Source organism: Petaurus breviceps, unplaced genomic scaffold (genome assembly GCF_028583685.1).
Source record: "Petaurus breviceps papuanus isolate PSGF00001 unplaced genomic scaffold, PetGlider_PUasm1.0 90822, whole genome shotgun sequence".
Taxonomy (NCBI): domain Eukaryota; kingdom Metazoa; phylum Chordata; class Mammalia; order Diprotodontia; family Petauridae; genus Petaurus; species Petaurus breviceps.
The window spans coordinates 6177609-6198206 of NW_027187351.1; the positions used below are offsets into that span (position 1 = coordinate 6177609).

The 20598-nt window shown below is 38.1% G+C and overlaps 1 pseudogene; it reads left to right on the plus strand.

Moving 5' to 3' along the window:
- Positions 1–9292, plus strand: part of LOC138148060 (elongin-A-like) — a 12261-nt pseudogene extending 2969 nt beyond the window's left edge.
- The last annotated feature ends 11306 nt before the right edge of the window (positions 9293–20598 follow it).

The following is a 20598-nucleotide window of genomic DNA, read 5'->3' on the forward strand; positions in this document are numbered from 1 at the left end:
AGAGAGAGAGAGAGAGAGAGAGAGAGAGAGAGAGAGAGTGTTCTAGCTTTGAGGTGGGTGGAGGCTTATTAGCCACCGCCACAGGATTATTGGGGCATGATGTTGGTGGTGGGGGTGGTCAGAATTTTACCTATGCAGTTCTGTGGATTTCCTGGATTAAATTAGGTTATAACCATGTTGAAGGGCCTATAAAGGACCCAGCATGGCTTGGGGCAGGGGAGGGAGGGCTTGGGAAAGGAAGAAAATTAGCATTCATATAGAACCTATGATGTACCAAGAACTTTCCAAATGTTTTCTTATTTTTAGCCTCTCAATGACTCTTCAAGGTAGGTGCAATTAATTATCCTCATTTTATAGTTGATGAAATTGAGGCAAAAAAAAGGTTAAGTGACTTTCCCAGGATCACACAGCTATTTGAACTCAGGTCTTCTTGACTCTACACCTTCCACTGAGCCACCTAGAAGCCTCAGTAGGGACAACATCAGAGGAGGAGGCATAAATGTGTTTAACACCAGCAACAGAAGTTCAGCACTGTCCAGAAGTGATGCTGGTCAATTTGCTGGCTGCAGACTCAATTTGAAAATGCATGTTATTTCAGGATCTAAAATGGTTTCTCTCCCACAGATGCTTTCTTTATACAAACAGTGTATCTATGTACTTCAAAACAATATTGATTGTAAGTATTTTTTCCTGTTTCTTATTATGTAACTACCCATCCATTGGTCCACAATCCAAAGTCCTTTGTCTGTAGAGTACAGTTTGTTTCATACATACCCCTCAGAGAAAGCTAATCTAAATTGAGTAGAACAATGGCTGGTAGTGAAGAATATGCAGAGAATCTAAAGTCTCTGTGTTGTTTGACAGTGCTCCATGAAGTTGGTGGCATCCCCTTTGACATCCTTGAACCAGTGTTGGAATGCTGCACCCCCAAACAATTGTCAAGAATAGAGGATTATAATCCGGTAAACACTGCCTGAGATGTATGGTTTGACTTTCTGATGACTATTTTGATGGAACCAGTTGGCAGGGGAAAAACAGAAACAACCTTATTTTCCCTTGTGAAAACTGGAACTTGGGTTTTCCTGAAATGAAGAGATAATGGGGTTTCAGCATCCCTGTGGCTTTTCTAAGTGTTTTCCTATATACTCCCAAACCATCTTAGTAAAGTCCTGATACACTGGGAGCTGTTTCATGGGGAAATTTGGCAGAACTAAATAACTTTCTGTTCTTTTCTATCACCTGAATTCATGCAATTTAGAGTAGGGCAAAGTCCAATTTGGATTTTGCTCAACACCATCATTTGCCAGAGTACTGACCTGTTCCCCATCTAGGTGGTGGTGTGGTAGAGTCAAGACTGACTTGGAGTCAGAAAACCTGGGTTGGAATCAAAGGATCATAGAGAGCTGGAAGGGCCCTGAGGAAGGGACATCTAATTCAACCCTCTCGTTTGTTAATAAGATGTCTTCAAATTTTTTTGATCATGTAGCCCTGTCTGTAAACGTTTTTTAGTATTCCCCAATATTATATATATATATGTATAATATATGTTTATAAATTATATACATGTACTAATGTACTTGCAGTGAAGAGAGAATTGGACTTGAAGTTAAGAAGTGCTGAGTTTGAATCCTGTCTCAGCCACTTATTAGTGGTGAGACCGTGAGTACTTAATCTTTGTCAGCATCAGTTTTCTCATCTGTAAAATAGAAACACCCTACCTCACAGGGTTATAGCAAATATAGAAATGTACAGGGCAGCTAGGTGGCTCAGTGAAAATAGCACCGGCCCTGTAGTCAGGAGGACTTGAGTTCAAATCCAGCCTCAGATACTTACCCCAAAAAACTAGCCATGTGACCTTGGGCAAGTCACTTAACCCCAATTGTCCTGCCTTTCTTCCAAAAAGCAAAAAAGATGTAGAAAATATATATTTTCTCATTTGCTACAACCCTGTGAGATAGGGTATTTCCATTTTACATACATGCACACATACTACATATGCAAAATGTAAAGCAACATGTAAATGTTAGTTTATCATCATTATTAGGTAAATTACTTTTAAAAAAACCATACACAAAAAAAGAAGAAGAATGACATCATAACTCTAGAGCTGGAAGCAATCATAGCTTCCATGGAGTTGGAAGGGACTTCAGAGACCATCTAGTTCAATGCCTTCTTTTTGCTGTTGTTTCGTTATTGTTGTTCAGTCATTTCAGTCATGTCTGATGCTCTGTGACCCCATTTATGGTTTTCTTGGCAAAGACACTGGAGTGGTTTGCCATTTCCTTCTCCAGCTCATTTTACAGATGAAGAAACTGAGGCAAATAGGGTTAAGTGACTTGCCTATGGTCACCTAGTCAGTGTCTGAGGTTGGATTTGAATTCAGGAAAATGAGCCTTCTGACTCCAGGCCCATGCCCTTTTTACCACCAAGCTGCCCTAAGATAAATATGTGTTCAGTCATTTCAGTGCCCTCTTTTTACAGATGAGGAAACTCAAGTTAAGTGACTCATCCAAGATCACACAGGTAATAAGCATGAAAGGAAGGATTTGAATCCAGGTCCTCTAACTCCAGAGCAAGTGCTTTTTAATGTATCACAAAGATGAAATAAATTATTGGTTATCTCAAGAGAGTGGAAAATGATCCATCTTCTGACTCTAATTGGTCAGGTGCTATGACTCTCACTGTGGAGGCCACTGCTATAGATGAGGCCCAGCAAGGTTACACAGAGAGTGAATTGCTGACTCTGGATTCAAACCTAGGCCTTCATACTCCAAATCCAACACTCTTTTCGCTCTACCCTCTGACCCTCTATTTACGTGTCTGGAAAACTGAGGGATGATAAGACTTGAACTACCTGCTGTAAAGAAACATATTAAGCTTTGCAAAAATGCTGTAGAAATGTGAGCTAGCAGAGTAGTGTGAATAAAGCTTAGGTGTGGTTCTGTGATCTACCTGACTTTATTTTGTTATGATCAGTCTATCCTGAGAGCCAAATATTGCTGTTACAATGATTTTTATTAGAACTATCCCCTTTAAATTATGAGTAGTAACTGCAACAGGGGCAGCTGGATGGTGCAGCGGAAAAAGCAATGAACCTGGAGTCAGGAAGACCTGAGTTCAAATGTGGCCTGAGACACATGACCTCTGTTTGCTTTAATCCAATGGAGGAGGAAATGACAAACCATTTCAGTATCTTTGACAAGAAAACTCCATGGACAGTATGGTCCACAGGGTCATGAAGAGTTGGTCCTGACTGAACAACAAGAAATAACAAAAACAGGAATGAGGATGCTAGCTAGCATTAATATGTAATGTTTTTAGATTTGCAAAGTGTTTTACACGTATAATTTCATTTTATTCTCACATCAACCCTGGGAGGTAGGTACAATTCTATTCCTATTTTTTTTTTTTTTGCTTTTTGGAGGGGAAGGCAGGGCAATTGGGGTTGTGACTTGCCCAAGGTCACACAGCTAGTAAGTGTTAAGTGTCTGAGGCCAGATTTGAACTCAGGTACTCCTGACTCCAGGGCCAGTGCTCTATTCACTGCACCACCTAGCTGACCCTTGTCCATTATTCATTAAGTCCATACTCAGTGACAGACACTTTACCAGGGAAAGGGACTTGATCTGTGAATTCATTGTTGTAAGGAGCTCCCTATGTGGAAGTTCCTCTATCAATGATAGCGGGCACCTTCCCTATAACTGATAAAGGCTTGGAATGTTGCCTAGAGCCCTAAGGGCCTAAGTGATTTTCCCAGAGTCATATAGCTAGTAGGTGTCAGAAGTGGCATCCAAGTCCTCTGGTCCTTAGGCCTGCTTTCTCTCTCTGCCATCCTATCTTTCACAGGTGTAGGGATAAAGTAGATATATTAATAAGCACCTACAAATTTATTATTTTATTTCAAAAGGTCTAAATAAAATCTTATATTTAAAAACTATTTGTAAAGCAAAAATATCTTTAGGATCTTTTCTAAAGCTAAATTCAAATTGTTTTCTATACTCAATCCCCTCTCTAACCTTGTATAACAGGACATACAGCTTAGAATGTGCTATGGTGTGGTTAATTAAATAAGGATTTTTAGAGCCAGAAAGCATTATTGCAAAGCAAGCAGGGGTTCGAACCCAGGTCCACTTAATTACAAATGCCATTACACAGAAGTGATTTGGTAACATATGATGTTGCTGCAAAAGTCAAAACTTGGCATCTTGAGGACTGTAGCAGAAGGAGCCTTAGAGGCTATGAGTCCAATGCTCTCATTTTACACATAAGGAAACTGAGGCTAAGGGAGATTAAATTACTTGCATAGGATCACAGAGATAGTAAGTGTCTGAGGCAGGATTTGAATCCAGGTCTTCCTGACTTCAAGTCTAATAAACCCTTCCTAGTATACTATGTGCGGTTACTTATTGAATTGATGTCTCAGTTAATATGGAAATATGTTTTATGTGACTGCATATGTATAACCTATGTCAAATTGCTTGTCATCTCAGGGAGAGGGGGGAGAGAGAGAGGGAAGGAGAGAATTTGGAACTCAAAATTTTTTTTAAAAAATGAATGTTAATTGTTTTTACATGTAATTGGTAAAAAATAAAATAAAATATCATTTAAAAAAAGAAATGGTGTCTCAGAAGATTGGGGAAGGTTGAGTTATTAATAGAACCCTTTCGCTTTTCACTTCTTCTAAGACCTTTATCAAACTGGCTGATCACTTGTGGAAGAGGCATTGCCAGAGAGAATTTAAAGACAAGCAGCTCCAGGATGATGAATCATGGCGCGAAATGTACTGCAGGCTTTTTGATCAGAGAGAGCAAAAATTGAAGACCCTCACAAAGAACATCATTTTGTCCCAGTCTGAAAAACCCAAAGGTAATTAACATTTTTTGATTTTACTTGTTTTCTTCTTTTGGAATTTTCCTTCTCACTAATATAACCATGACAAACATCAACCAATATGAACATTTCCTTATATGAAGAATAGAAAAAGATAAAACCACGAATATCCGTTCTATATAGCTTGTTTTAAAAATATATTTCATGTGTGTGGCAGTATCACTTATCACTACCCTTATCACTGACTTTCCATATCCACCCTCTATAAAACTACCTTGTTGCATGTAACTATAGTCACAAACAACTAATGTATTATTTAAATTTATTTTTAGTTTATTTTTAAATTTAATCTTTTTGGGGAATGAATACCATGACAAAACTTTTCCAAAACACTTATTGGATTCCATGTGAAATTTTTATTTGTTCCTAGGATTGTTTCATATCCAAGAAAATGGCAGTAATAATTAATACATGATTTAAATTTTAAAAATTCTTCATGTATGTATTATCTTCCTTGAATCTCACAACAACACCGTGAGGTGAGCCTATAGTGTGTTGGACTGCAAGCTTTAGTACACAGTACCCTATTTACTACTTGTGGGATTTTAGGAAATTCCCTTAACCTCAAGATCTGTTTCCCCTTCTGTGAAATGAGGCTGTTAAGGGTCCCTTCTCCCAGATCTACAATTCACATTTTTCAAATGAAGAAAATGAGATCCAGGGAAATCAAATGATTTCCCTGAGGCCATATAGCTAGTGTGTAATCCAGATAGATGCTATCAAAAATAACTTTTCTCGTGCCAATTATAAGCAGAAATTATTCTGGAACAATTGAACAGAAAAATAGATTCATAAATATGAGCTAGAAGGGCTTTCAGAGCCCATCTAATCTAACTCCTTCATTTTACAGATGAGGAAACTGAAGCCCAGGGAGGTTGAGACTTACACAAGGTCAGACAAGTAGCAGAAGTGTCAGAGGCAGAATTTGAACCCAGGTCTTCTAACTCCAAAGCTAGAACCCTTTCCATGTTAGTAAATTTTGAAAGTTTGAAAATCCCTCCCTTAAAGAGCAAATTTGGGTCAGATCTTTGGTCTTCACTTGCTATTCACTTTTAGTAATCATATTTTGTTTAAAAATCTTACAATGCCCAGAAGTTAGACTGTGTTTGATCCTTTGGCAGCCTTTTATTTCCTACCTTATTAAATTTTTATATGAATGTGTTTGTGTGTATGTTTGTTTGTATATTGTTACTACATCCAGTCCATGTTTCTTAAATAATCCTTTCTTATTTTTGCATATTGAAATGTTTCTATTTGGCATCAATTTTACAAAAGACTTTAGGTCTTTTTTAGGCTAGCAAAATTGCTGTTTATATTTCTATACATTAGAGTTAAAAAAAAACCCAAAACATCAGAAGTCCTTGGCCACTAAACCTACGCTGGCTGCATTGTATGTTAAGACTTATACTCCTCGTTCCCTCTTATTTAGGACGTCAGATCAAAATGGCCTATGTTCAGGGTACGGCAAAACCTCCTAGAGAACTCAAGGGTCATCCAGAGAACTGTGGTTCACCTGGAGTTCCTTTTAACAAACCCAGGTGAGTATCAAGAACATACTAGTATAATTGGGGTAGGAGGGGAGAGTGTAAAAATCATTCATTTTTCCATACCACTGGGGTGTCATCTCACTTTTGTACCTCCTTCTCCAGGACTTAGCACCCCACTCTCTCTGTATATAGTAGTGCTTAATGGATTTTCTGATGGATAATAATTTATAGTTTACAAAACACTCCACAACTTTATCTCATATCGTCCTTAGGCAGGAGAAAACTGGGTGAGTGAAACTGGGAAAAGTGAATAATTTGTCCAAAGTCATTCAGTGGCCAAGCTAGGAATACTCTCTATGTCTCTGTCCTTAGTGATCTTTCCAGTATTCCAGTCTACCTTTTTCTGTTTGGTGTTTTGAATATTGCTGGTTTTATGGGGAAATGATAATCAGTTCCAAATTACTAATAACAAGAGAAATGCAAGTTAAAACAACTTGAGGTTCAACTTATACTCATTAGAATAACAAAGATAAGGGGTAGCCAGGTGGCTCAGCAAGTAAGAGCAACGGCTCCAGTGTCGGGATGACCTGGATCAAATCTGGCCTCAGATACTCAGCACCACACCCAGAAATAACTGGCTGTGTAACCTTCAGCAAGTTACTTAACCCCTATTGCTTAAAAAAAAAAAATTAACAAAGATGACATACATTCTTCCAACATTCATCATTTTCATGCTATGAAAAAACTCTTGGGAAGACAGGTACACTGATATACTGTTGGTGGAATTGTAAATTCCACTATACTGCAAAATGCGAACCCTTAAGGCCAGATAGTTCATTGGGCAGGGGAAGATGGAGGAATATATTTGGAAATCAAGCAGTGTGGTACAGTAGAAAGAGTCATATCTAGTGTTACAGGATATAAGCTCAAATCCCACATCTGCCTACTACTAAATGGACCTCAGGCAAGTCATTTAATCTCCTTGGGCCTTAGTTTCTCATTTGTAAAATGAAGGGGTTGAATTCAATGGCCTCCGAGCTATAAGAAATAAAAATAAAATGGAAAAGGGAAAAATAGTTTTATTCATTCACACACACACACACACACACACACTCTCTTCTTGCTCTGGACCTTGGAGAGATTCCTGCTTGAAACCAATGATTAGGTAATTAGTGTTCTTGCTAATGAATTCTACCTATTGACTAGAGTGTCCACTAGAGGTCACTGTATTTCTAAGTTTCTGGGGAGCACAACTTTAGGCTATAGGCTGGGCTGGAGCTGTTTGCTTTGGTGTCCGGGCTGTAAAGATGCTTTCTACTCTAATCATTCTGTGGTGATTGAGGGGGTAATGAGGGAAAGATGGGCTAATTCCTGGATATTTAATTGTCTAATTGACTTGAGAGATCATGATATAAATATATTCTTACCTCTCACCACATCCTCCCCCTGCCTCTCCATAAGGAGAGAAACTGAGTTAATCTTTTTTTTTTCTCTCTTCAGCAAAAGGAAACTGGGAAATGGAGAGAGAAATGATTCAGGAAGTGATAATGTGGCAGCAGCAAATGACAGTGTCTCTGGGGGGGTCACAGCAAGATGCAAAAAAGGTGAAAAGTAAGTCTGCCTCAAAAGTAAGAACTGCCTTCCTCCCCCAGCCCCACATTTTCTAGATACTATGATTCAGATTTAGAGGGAAAACCGCACAATGGATAGAGAGCTGTCTTCAGAACCAGGAAGACCTGAATTGAAGCCCCGTGTCTGGCACACACTGACTTTATGACCCTGAACAGGCCACTTAAACACTTTATGACACAGATAATTCTCTAAGACTATAAGGATTATAGGGCTGATCTGAACTGGTAGAGAGAGTTTCCTTACCCTGAGATATCTGCATGTCTCTGAAATCATGGGTCCAGTTAAAAAGTGGTTCAAGTTAGTGTAAAGGGTTCCAGATGCACACTATGTGGATAAACAGGTGAAGTCCTTCAGAAAATTGGGTAATCACATAACCAACATGGCATAGCAGAATATCCTTTTGACAAGCACACCCTTGGAAATGGTGACAAGGAGGGCTAAGCCACCTGGCTTCCCCTACACCTGGGAACTGTGGGTGTGACTCCTACTGTCTCTCAATGCAGGCAGAACACGTCAGCCTTTCATTATCAATGTTCATATTTGTTTTCAGTTGGGTAAGGGAAAAATATAATCATCATGTGATTCACAGAATGAGGAAATTAGTTTGGCATAATAGATTTAGAGCTGGAAAGAAGTTTAAAAGACATGTCTCCCAACCGCACCTTATTCTATAGATGAGGAAACTAAGGCTTCGAGAGAAACAACTCACCCAAAACATACAGGCATGGAGTCAAGATTCGAAATTTGGTCCTCTGACTCCCAATCCAGCCTATTTTCCATTACCCTTCTGATTCTGAGTGTTTGAAGGAACTGATGAGGGAAGTGTGGTGTTTTATTATACATACCCAATCATTTGAGATATTAGTTAAGAGTAATAGCTGACCTCTAGGGTCCTTCCCAGATTGTGAACCTTAGTATTTGGTGTAACTGTCTTTTTTTCCTTCTAGAAATTGCTCCTATGATGGCCAAATCCCTGAAGGCATTTAAGAACCGCATTGGACCATGGCAGAGCAGATTCTGAATGATTGAAGTGCTAGCCCAGTATGAGCTGGATTAGAATTTCTAATCTGGTAGAAAGAGATTGTAATCTTGTTAATTTTGTTTGTTCATGTTAGCCAACTCAAGGATCAATATATAAAATATGGTTTAAGCAGAAGAGGTTGACAGTAGATACCATTTTCTCTTGGACTCCCACAATGCTACTTTGTAGTAAGAGTAAACAAGAGACAAGATAGAGAATATAATGAGATTGTATCATTTCATCCTGCAATTTTTCTGTTGCTAATAAATTCTCAAATTCATGAGTTCTGACTTCTTATTTTTAAAACTCCTAGCATTTTAAGCTTATGTCATACGTGTCCACGACACACTTAGCATCTTGTTTGGCACAAAAGTACTTAAATGCTTGTTTGATTATGTGGTGCCTCAGACTTTCTGAAGTCACCCTGTTTTTAGCTGGCTCAATAAGTCTTTCTCTTGCTTATTTAGTAGGTAAGCATGCTAGGGGAGAATTGGGGCTTTCCCAGGGGAGAAACCTGTTAAGTCTATTAGTTTAAAAATTTTATGCATATATTGTATTTTTATATCACCTTCATTTCTCAATATGTGCCCCTCATCTACTCAGAAAGCTGTCCCTTAGAACAAAGGAAAAAAAGAAAGGGAAAAATAGTTCAGTAAAACTACCCAATACATCAACTAATCAGTGCACCAGATTATGGGATGCTAGATGAGGTCAATCTTATTCATAGGCTGGAGACCTCGAGGCTTTAATACTAGGACAGATAGTGAATGCCAAAATCAAATCCTATAGTTCCTTTGAACACATGAATATTATGTAACCTTATATCGCATCGGATAGCCTGCTTCTCTCCTCCTCCACCTCATTGTTTAAGCATAATTCTAGATTGCTTTCCATCATAGTTAGCAACTCTATCAACAACCTATTAATGAGCCCAGTAGACAATTATCTGAAGAAAGTTGGCATTGAGAAGAAAAAATTTGTTACAACCTCTATGTGAAATATGATAGGGAGTCCATAAGAGTCATATAGAAAGATAATACAACAGCAGTTAATAACTGAAATTTTGTACTATGAGCTTATAGAGGATGAAATCAGTGGGATTCATCATTTTCTTTAGTAATGTTCAGTAGTCCAGGAGCAGGAATAGAGAAGTCAGATGGTAGGGGTTACCCAGGGTTGTCAATTAGGAAGCTGAGAATGGTAGAAGGCCCAGGGGATAGAAGAGAATCCTGTTAAGTCTTTTTAAAAAAAAATACTCCTGACCTTTAAGGCAGTAAATAGAGACTGACCTGTTTCACGTTGTTTGAACTAATTCATTTAGCTGATATTTGGGCACAAGGATGAATAAAACATGGTCATTTTGTTGAGTTGTTTCAGTCATGTCAGACTCTCCATGACTCCATTTGGGGTTTCTTTGGCAAAGATAGTGGAGTGGTTTGCCATTTCCTTCTCTAGCTCACTTTACAGTTGAGGAAACTGAGGCAAACGGGATTAAGTGACTTGTCCAAGGTCGTACAACTATGAAATGTCTGAGGCTGGACTTGAATTCAGGACCTCCTGATTCCAGGGCAGCACTCTATCCATTGCACCACCTACCTGTTTCCCCTCTCCAAAAATGTGGTCATAGTATCATATAGTAGCTGAAACATGTAATATTTTTATGGAGTGCAAAGGAGCTTTTTGTACATCATCTCATCTGGTCCTTCTTACCCTTGAGGTAAGTACAAAATACTGTGCATCTTTTACAAATGAAGAAACAAAGGTTGAGAAATAGAATGACTTGAGAGATTTAAAAAAAATCAGATCTCTGACTTAATTTGTGAAGAGGATCCCCTGGGAATGAATCTTCCTTTACAAATGTTGACCATGAACTGCTCTGTAATTTAATCTGAGAGATAAACAGAGAAAGACAGAGAGAGAGAAAGAGGTGATTTTAAAAGTTTATACAATTAGGGAAATTTCCTTTACCAATCTAGATCTGTACTAGCCTTGGCCAGGTCACACAAGTCAACATGTGTCAGAGCTAAGACTTCGCCCAAAGTCTCCCTGATTCTGAGACCTGCTCCTTCCTTATTCATTCTTCCATGCTCTCTAACTTTATATGATCTATAGAGATCATCTACCCTCTCATTTTAGAGGAAACAGGTACAGAAGGAAAGCAATTTTAAAGGTTTTGTAGCTGATTAATGGCATGGCCAGGACTGGGATCAAGATTTCTTAATTCCCAGTTTTGTGAGGTTTCATAGGGAGGGAGATAAATCAGGGTTAGGCAGAATAAATGTACTTTTCTAGGCAGTCATGTTCTCTCCTCTTAACCTTTCTATGAGGTTGGAGTTCATGAATCAGGAAAGCTTTATTGGAGGCAATGATATTTAAACAAGACCTTTTTAGGATACATAGGATTTTGGCAGCTGGAGATGTAAGTTGGGGAAAAATTTGCATAGGTTATGGATCTCTATCTAGAAGGGACCAAATTGAACCACATCACCTCAAAGATGAGGAAATTTAGGCCCAAGGAGGTTATGTGAGAAAGCAGGAAACATTCCAATTATAAGAACAGCATAAACAAAGACATGGAGGCAGGAAAACCAGGTAATATCTAATGAACAAATCATCCAATGTGATGAGTGGACAATTATGACCATCACTTATATATAAGGTCAATAGCATAAGTCAAACTGGAAACAGAGATTATTAACACTTCTTAAAGGACCCTTTAATGACTTGTGAAGAAGAGGGGGATGGAGGTAGGATTAGTAAATGCATTTGATCAGAGAAGTCACGTGAGTAGGATTATGCTTTAGGAAGGTCTTGCCCTAGGATATGAGATAGGTTGGGGTTAGTTGGAGTCAGTGAGATCAATTAGATTACTGTAGTTACCCATGTGAACAGTAATAGAGTCCTCAGCTGCTTTAAAGAATATCTGTTTATGTGCAGTGACCCAAATCTGTCATGAGTTTCACCTTCTACCTCTTTAAAAATTCAATTTTATTTTATTTTCAGTTCCAAAATATTTCCATTCCCCTACCCATTGAGAAAGCAAGAAAAATAAAACTCATTACAAATTTGTATAGACATGCAAAACAAATTTCTGCACACCTGTAGCGCCAGTGCAACATTTACAGTACCCACGATCACGATAAAGACTGTGACTATAAATATCACATGACATTTGATCGCAAAATATACCAGATTCTCCAATGAAGCATTTATTTAGACACCAGAAAACCGAATCCCAAAACCAGTAAGTCAATTCCATCATATTACCAAAGATATTCAGAAGCCATAATAACATTGAGAGCCATGCCATCCTTCAGCCTTCCCACAAACCAATATAAGATCAATATCTACTCACAAACCTCTCTGTCTCCTTGCCTGAGCATCCTCCTCCCCATCTGGCTACCATCTGGCTAGCTCTGACTACCAGTTTCCTGTGGGCTCTGCTTCCCTTCAGCAAATTCCCTCCATCACAGGCTCCATGTGATTATATTCAGCCTATTAGGGGGCAGAATATACTTCCACAGCAGGGGAGGTCTCCAAACTCCCCCCTAGGTCTTTTAAGGGGCAGGGAAGATCTTCAAATTCCCATTTCCATTACAACCCCCACATCCACCCCAAAAAAAGAGCAGGAAAAAGAAAAAAAAATAGAAGAAAGTATGCTTCAATCTGTATTTTGAGTCCATCAGTTCTTTTTCTGGAGGTGGATAACTTGTTTCATCATGAATTATTTGGAATTTAGCACTTTAGTGCCTGCCCCCTAGTAGGCACATAATAAATGTTTATTGATTGATAGCTAATTAAAGGCTATTGTGGTTGGTCATTGTTCTTTAGAGATATTAAGTTTTTCAAAGTTGATTATCTTTAAAGGATTGTAATTAATGCTGAAATTGTTCTACTTGTTCTGCTCTCTTCACTTCACATCAGTTCATATAAATCTTCCCAGATTTTTCTGAAACTCTTTCCTTCATCATTTCTTACAGCACAATAGTATTCCATCAGGGCAGCCAGGTAGCATAGCGAGTAAGAGCACCGGCTCCAGTGTCAAGATGACTTGGGGATCAAATCCAGGCTCAGATACTTAGCACCACACCCAGAAATAACTGGCTGTGTAACCTTGAGGAAAAAAATATAGCATTCCACCATATTTATATGCCATAATTTTAGTCATTCCTCAATTGATGGCTATCCTCTTAGTTTCCACTTCTTTAATACCACAAAAAGAACTATTATAAATATTTTTGTACATATAAATCCCTTTTCTTCTTCTTTTGACTTCTTTGGAGTATAGATCTAGTAATGCTATTACTAGGTGAAAGATCATGTACAGTTTAATAGTCTTTTGAGCATACTTCCAAATTGTTTTCCAGAACAGTTGGGCTAGTTCACAGCTCTACCAACAATGCATCAATGTATCTATTTTCCCACATCCCCTCCAGCATTTGCTATCTTCCCATTTTTTGTTATCTTAGCCAATCTGCTAGATGTGAGATGGTACCTCAAAAATGTTTTGATTTGTGTTTCTCTAATTATTAGCTATTTAAAGCATTTTAATATAGCTATTGACAGCTTTGATTTCTTCCTCTGGAAGATGCCTAGTCATAACCTTTGACCAGTTGGAGAATGAACCCTATAACTCTTGACTGAGAGAACTAAAGATTGAAAGAATTCTTAACCCTTGTTGAAGTTGATGTTGCCCATAATAAGCAGGTAAAGAAATGGAAATATCTAGAGGTTGGCAATGTTATAGACATAAAGCTAACTTGAGAGCCATAGGGCTCTGGGAGCAATTCATTTTTGGTATATTGAAATTTTAGGGTTAATGGTTCCAGTTAGATAGCAAGAGTTTTTTTCCCTTTCATTCTTCCATATACTTCTTATTCAATTGTGGTACATGTTCCTTTCTTTTTTGTTTTTCCCTATTCTTAAAAAAGTAACTCTTACTGTGAATTTAACAATCAATTGAAAGCAAACATTTCAATATACAAAGAACAAGAAAGAAAATTGTATATGAAATGGTAATCTTGTTAGTTTTTTTAAAGATCATATGTGTATGTGTATGTTTACCAAACACAGTAGCAACAAATTTTTCCCTTGTATCTCCCTTTGTACTCTTTCTTTGGTGACCTATTCTTATTAATCTCTGTATTCCCTCTACAAAAGTTAGAAGTCCCTAAGAGACAGAAACATTTCCTCCATCTATAGCGCATTCCCACTTCCCTCCCCCTAGCTATATAACAATAGTTGTATATATAGAGTAGTCAACAAATCCTGACTAAAAAACCTCAGTCATAAGACCAGATTAAAAAAAAAAACATGTAGCAGATTAAAAAAAATTTTTTTATTCTAACATTCTACCCAATCATCAGAAAACAAACGTAGGATTTCTTATTTTCTGTGCCACTTTTTCAGTAAAATCATGACACCTCTTTAAGAAACTGTTAGGTACTGGGGCTACAAAGACAGAGCTGATATAAGACCGGGTCCCAAAGAACTTATAATCTAATAGCAGTGGGGAGAAAAGACAAGTATAGTAGCAACTGGTACAAGGGAGAGGTGAGATATGGAAATGCAAAGAAGAGTGTCTGGAGAGTTTTGAGGAAGGAAAAAAATGATCTTAATTCAGTGGAATCATAGAAGACTTCATGGAGGAACATGCCTGATAAGGCCTCTGCACAACTGGAAAGGGATCTGCTGCTGACTATATATGAACAGATCCAAGTTTGAGACATTAATGTCTTTGACCAGACTTCTAGTCTCTGAAAGCTATGAAACAATGGTAGCCATCTCATTAAATGACTTTTTAGAGGCAAATATATGTCTAACACATTCTTATTACTACTCCTCCCTCTCCCCAAATGTATGTTGATGTTGTGATTGATAAAAACAATTACAAAAAGTTACTATAACAAATTAATGATATACATATATACATATCCTCTAAGGTAGCAAGGTATTTATTATGGGATCTGGTCAGTCTTCAACCTACCTCTTGATTTGTTGCTATATATTTAATTTTATCCTCCTGAACTCTATAAAAATCCACCGGTATGTTGAAATAATTTATTTCTTCCTAGTAAAATTTGCAATCTTTCTCTTAATTAACTTGACCTCCTGCCCCAATTTGTTAAATATTAACTGAGAGAACTTTCCCACGGATACTCTTATTTATCTATAAATATCAAAAGTTTTGAATACATATATATACATAAGATTTATTTACAAATGGAAGTAATAATGAGGCAAAGACATATATAACTATCATATATTAGCAATGGCAAATGTCATCACATAGCATCAATATTACAGTAGATTCATTTTCTTCATTTGGCTAGAAACAGTCTTGCTCCATTCAATTCACTCCACATACTGTTTAAATTCTCTTAAGAATTTTCTCCATATTCCTCCTCAAAATAATAGTTAAATTCAGTTTCTCATGAAATAAACAAGATTTGTCCTTTTTATTTGCCTTTTCTTTGATAATCACAGAAAGTAGTCTTTCCAAAATATACTGTAATTGACAACTCTTTATAGACTTTCCATAGAACTCTCCTCATAAACTTCTTTTTATAGGATTTTCTTGTAAAAAAAAAAAAACTCAAGACAGTTCTCAAAAGAACAAAGTCCATCCTTATCATCTTTTTGTCCTTTTCATCGATTTCTCATAGATCTTCAGAGCCCAGATAAAATACATGATCTCTTTCACTACATAAAGAGATGCATTTCAGAGCAAGATATTTTCTTTTTTTGCCTTTTTTTTTGGAGGGCAGTTGGGGTTAAGTGACTTGCCTGATCTCATTTGTCTAGTAAGTGTTAAGTGTCTGAGGCTGGATCTGAACTCTGGTCCTCCTCACTCCAGGGCTGATGCTCTATTCACTGCACCACCTAACCACCCTCAGAGCAAGATATTTTCAACAGTTATTTATGTATTAGATAAAATACTGGTTTTTCTTAATATTCCATTGGAATATATCTCTCAAAGCTACAGTCATAATATCTACAATTTCTATGAGGTAGATAGGTGTAAGGTGAATTTTAGTGGAATTAAGGTGGATTTTAGTGTGTGTAAAGTAGATTTTTGTTTTTATTTCTCAAAGTTCAGTTTCCCAGGATACATAGCCATAACAATCTCTTGTTCCCAGGTATTAGATATGAGTTCCCACAGTTAGGGTTCAAAACATCTCCACCATGCCTGAACAGCATTATATAATGATAAATAATATAAACATCCACTGCAACTGCATGGTGAGATGCAGGGATGGGGTGGTGTAAATTTGTGAGGCTATTACTGGCAATATGCCTTCTTTGTCTGTTGCTCTTATAAAACAGGTGGGCATTGGTTAGTGAATGGGGAACCATAGGGTTGAGTGCATAGATGCTGTGAGTGCCTTGATTGGCCCCCATCAAGGCTTGGGGGGAATCTGTGTTTGCCTCAACTGGCCCCCATTGAGGCTTGAGGGGATTTAGGAGATACACGAATAGCACCTGTCTAGACTGACCCCATCAAGATGCAGGGGTAGTTGCCCCCACTTCTCTCTGGCCCCTGCTTAGGGAATGCTGTAGGAGTTTATGCTCACATTATCAACACTCTTACTCTGATAAAACTAGACTAGAATAAAGTAAGATTATAACCCCTTCTTAGTGTATGTCCTGTCTGACCAGATCAAGAGTGAACCTGTGCTAGCAGCCCTCCTGTGTGCTCTATTTATTTGTCTTATAATGGGAAGCACAGGGATTACACTACTATGAACTTAGTTGTTTAGTCATTTTTCAGTCGTGACCAACCCCATTTGGGGTTTTCCTTGTAAAGATATTTGAGTGGTTTTCCATTTCCTTCTCAGTTCATTTCACAGATGAGAAAACTTGAGGCAAATAGGGTTAAGTGACTTGCCCAGGGTTACACAGCTAGTAAGTGTCTGAGGCCATATTTGAATTTAGGAAGATGATTCGTCCTGACTTCGGGCCCAGCACTCTGTCCGCTGTGCCACTTAGTTCCCATGTATTCAGAATTATTTAAAATGAATTTCTATTTTAGTAATCACTGAATACTAATCACAACTCTCATGTAAGGATCTCTGACCTCTTTTGTTTTTTTTTTCTATTTCTTACATGAAAAGTTTGTAAACCACTGTTTTAAGATTAGAGATTTATAGCAACTTTGGTCATCTGGTTCTAGTCCCTTCATATAATAGCTGAGGAGACTGAGGTATAAAGTTTAAGTGACTTGACCAATGCCACATAGGTGATGGAGCCAGGATTCAAGCCAAGGTACTGTGACTTTAAAAATTGGTACCACATTTCTTTCCAGAAGAGTTAAGGGTCTGAACAAGGCTAGTTACAATGGAAGTACATAGAAATATATGAAATATGTCTATATATGGAACTTGTTGGTGTTGTTCAGTTGTGACTGACTTTAGTGACCCCTTTTGGGGTTTTCTTGGCAAAGATATTGGAGGGATTTGCCATTTCCCTCTCCAGCTCATTTTACAGATGAGGAAACTGAGGCAAATAAGGTTAAGTGGCTTGCCCAGGATCACATGGATAGTAAGTGTTGGAGACCAGATTTGAACTCAAGAAGATGAGTTTTTCTGGCTTGGGGCCCAGCATTCTATCCGTTGTGCCACCTTGCTGCCCCCATAGCTGTGACAGATTCCAAAAACAAGCTCAAGAAGCAAAAGTACATAGTATTCAGAGAATTCCATAAACCTGAAGACCCTGTCTACTGGGATAATCAATCATCCAAAACTGGTGGGAAAACTGGAACATAATCAGGCTGAAATTCATCTTAATCCAGTATCTTACACCTAAGATGATGTGAAATATACCACACTAAGCTCCAAATGGATCAAAACCTAGAAATTAGATTGATTTCATATCATTTTATAATTGATTTTATTCTGTAGTCATGTAACATTAATGAGAGTTGAAGATCTTCCCTATGCATTAATAGGCCTCACCTGGAACCCAACAAGAGAAGTTTGATTAGGGGAGGCTTGTTCAAGAAGGCCCACACCTTTTGTTACTTTGTAATTAGGCAGTGGGTCAGGAGGGTTGTGATGCCCTCTGGCTCTGAAGAAGGATATGTATACTCGGAGGTGAGGTTTTGCTTTGGGGTTCACTCGTTGGCAGAGTGTTTGATTTGGCCAGATGAGACTCTGGATAGATGTTAAGAAGGCCTCTGACTCTGAAAACCCAGATGCTGGTACTTCTCTCTGTGGTAACTGTATGCATAGCTTTGGTCAGACTGCTGGAAGCCCTATCTGTTGACTTGTGTTATTTTCTCTATATTTTTTCTGCTTATAATTTCTGTTTGTATTTTTTCTAAAGTTCAGGGTGTTGACTTTCCCCCCTGAACTCTAAGTGAATATATGTGTGTGTCTGTAAATATATATGTGTGTGTGTGTGTGTGTGTGTGTGTAATTAAAGTAAAACTGTTGACCCCTTTAAAGTTGCTTTCCCTTACAAAAGCAGATCAGACAACGTGTGCTAGCAGCCATCCTGGGTAGGCTACTGTTCTTGTTGTGACAAGTCGATCCTATTTTGTATTACTGCCCCATTTTGTATGATTGTTCAAACTGCATTTCTTTGTCTCTTTGCCTTTGTTCTAGGTTTAGAAGCTCAATTCTCCTGCTAATCACTGTTCTATTCCTTCCTCAAGGAAATTTGTTATCCCTGAAGGATGCAGCTGGATACCAGGGAGTCTAGTCTAGTATCTTTACACCACCAAACTATCCTTCAAGAATGTATGGTTTGTTATCCAAAGAAGTCTGGTGCACTATCTTTAACCTTACAGGAAGACTCACCAGCAAAGAACATTTCTTAGTTACAGTAGGAAAAGAGGGGTTTGTTGCTAGCTTTTCATTCCCAATTTTCAACAATTGTGTTGTCCTTATAATGTTGCCAACCCCATCACTAATTGCTTTATTTTCTTCACCTAACAATTCTGTTCTTTGTGTTATGCTTATACAAAGGAGTTGTACCTCCTTCTCTGGGTCATTGGCCTAACTCAGATAACCATTAGTTAACAGGTTTGCTCCCTGTTAACAAACTGATAGTTTGGACTTTTGAACCTCAGTTTACCTTTATTAAATTCTATTGAGAGAGCATATGAGATCTGGCCTAGGAATAAAGTAAAAAATAACCAACCACACAAAAAAACAACTAAGACTCACCTCCTATTTTTGGCACATACTGATTGTGTGACCCTGGGCAACTCACATAACTTCTCAGTTCCTAGGCAACTCTCTAAGGGTATGTGATGAAGACAAGATGCAACCTAAAATTAATAGAGCGAGTTTTATCATCCATCAGTTCCCTATACCAATGAAATCACAGGTTTAGGTTTTATCTCTGTTGTGTCATTAACAAAGTAGAGGGATGGGAAAAGAGATATCACAATTATAGTTAGAGGAAAAGTCCTTAAGCAAATGGGGGCAACTAGGTGGTACGGTAGGTAAAGCACTGGGCTTGGAATCAGGAGGACTCATCATCATGGGTTCATTTCTGGCTTCAGATGTATGACCCTGGGCAAGTCACTTAACCCTGTTTGCCTCACTTCGATTACATAAAATTGAAACTTTGGATTGATGTAGAGAAATTGTGGCTTTGGATTGGTATGGCTATTTAGGAAAGAGGAGGGAGAGAGAAAAGTAGAGTTTGAGACAGAGGGAGAGAAGAGTAATGCACTTTGTATGGTTAACTGGAATCCCAAGCTGCAAGCAAGTGGGGAAAGATGGTACCCCAACATGTTCCTTGATTTCCAGCACTCTCAGAGACCACTAAAAGCAGACTTTTCAGATGAGATTGCTTTCTCCTTGGTTGAGCTAAGATGTCATCTTATGAACTATAATTTCGTCACAGAGCCCTGTGACTTTTGTGTGATCTCTCCAGATCACTGTTTTACTCTTTGCTTTGATGAGTATTATTGTTTACTATGTTTTTTTTTATAATAAGGGTCTAGTGGGAGGGAAACTAAACTGGCTGAGGCTAGGCCAACCATTACCCTCCTAATCTGGGATAGGACTACTACCACCCAATGAATCAGAGAAAATGGATTTCGACTCCCCTTGCCCCCACAAAAGAAAAAGACCAGCATCCCTCCAGACTGAAAATATCTAGTATTTAGTAGACAGATACAATTCTAAACTGCTACCCCACTTAGAGATAAGAACCCTCCTGCTCTCCACAAAGGTAGATATCAGTCTCCCTGAATATGGGATGGATGTGATCCTAACACATATGTAGGTAAATGAACACCTAATACATTCAGGTCAAATTTTCTAAAATTACACAGGTCACCCTTATTAGGTTCATGATTAGGTTTTAATTTGGAGAAGGGAAGGTTGAAATAATTGTGATATAAAGGCACCTATATCAGAGTTTTTGTAAGAATTTCAGTAAAATGTATGCAACAGTTGAAAAAAAAAACCTGCCTCCAAGCCAAGATGCTTTATTGGAGTAAGAGCTACAGGCTGTGTATCACTATAGTAGCAGAGAAATTCCTTTAGTTGAGGATAGGAGAGTATTCTTTTGGAAAGCAGATTTTGGGTTCTTTCCGAGAAGGCAATATGG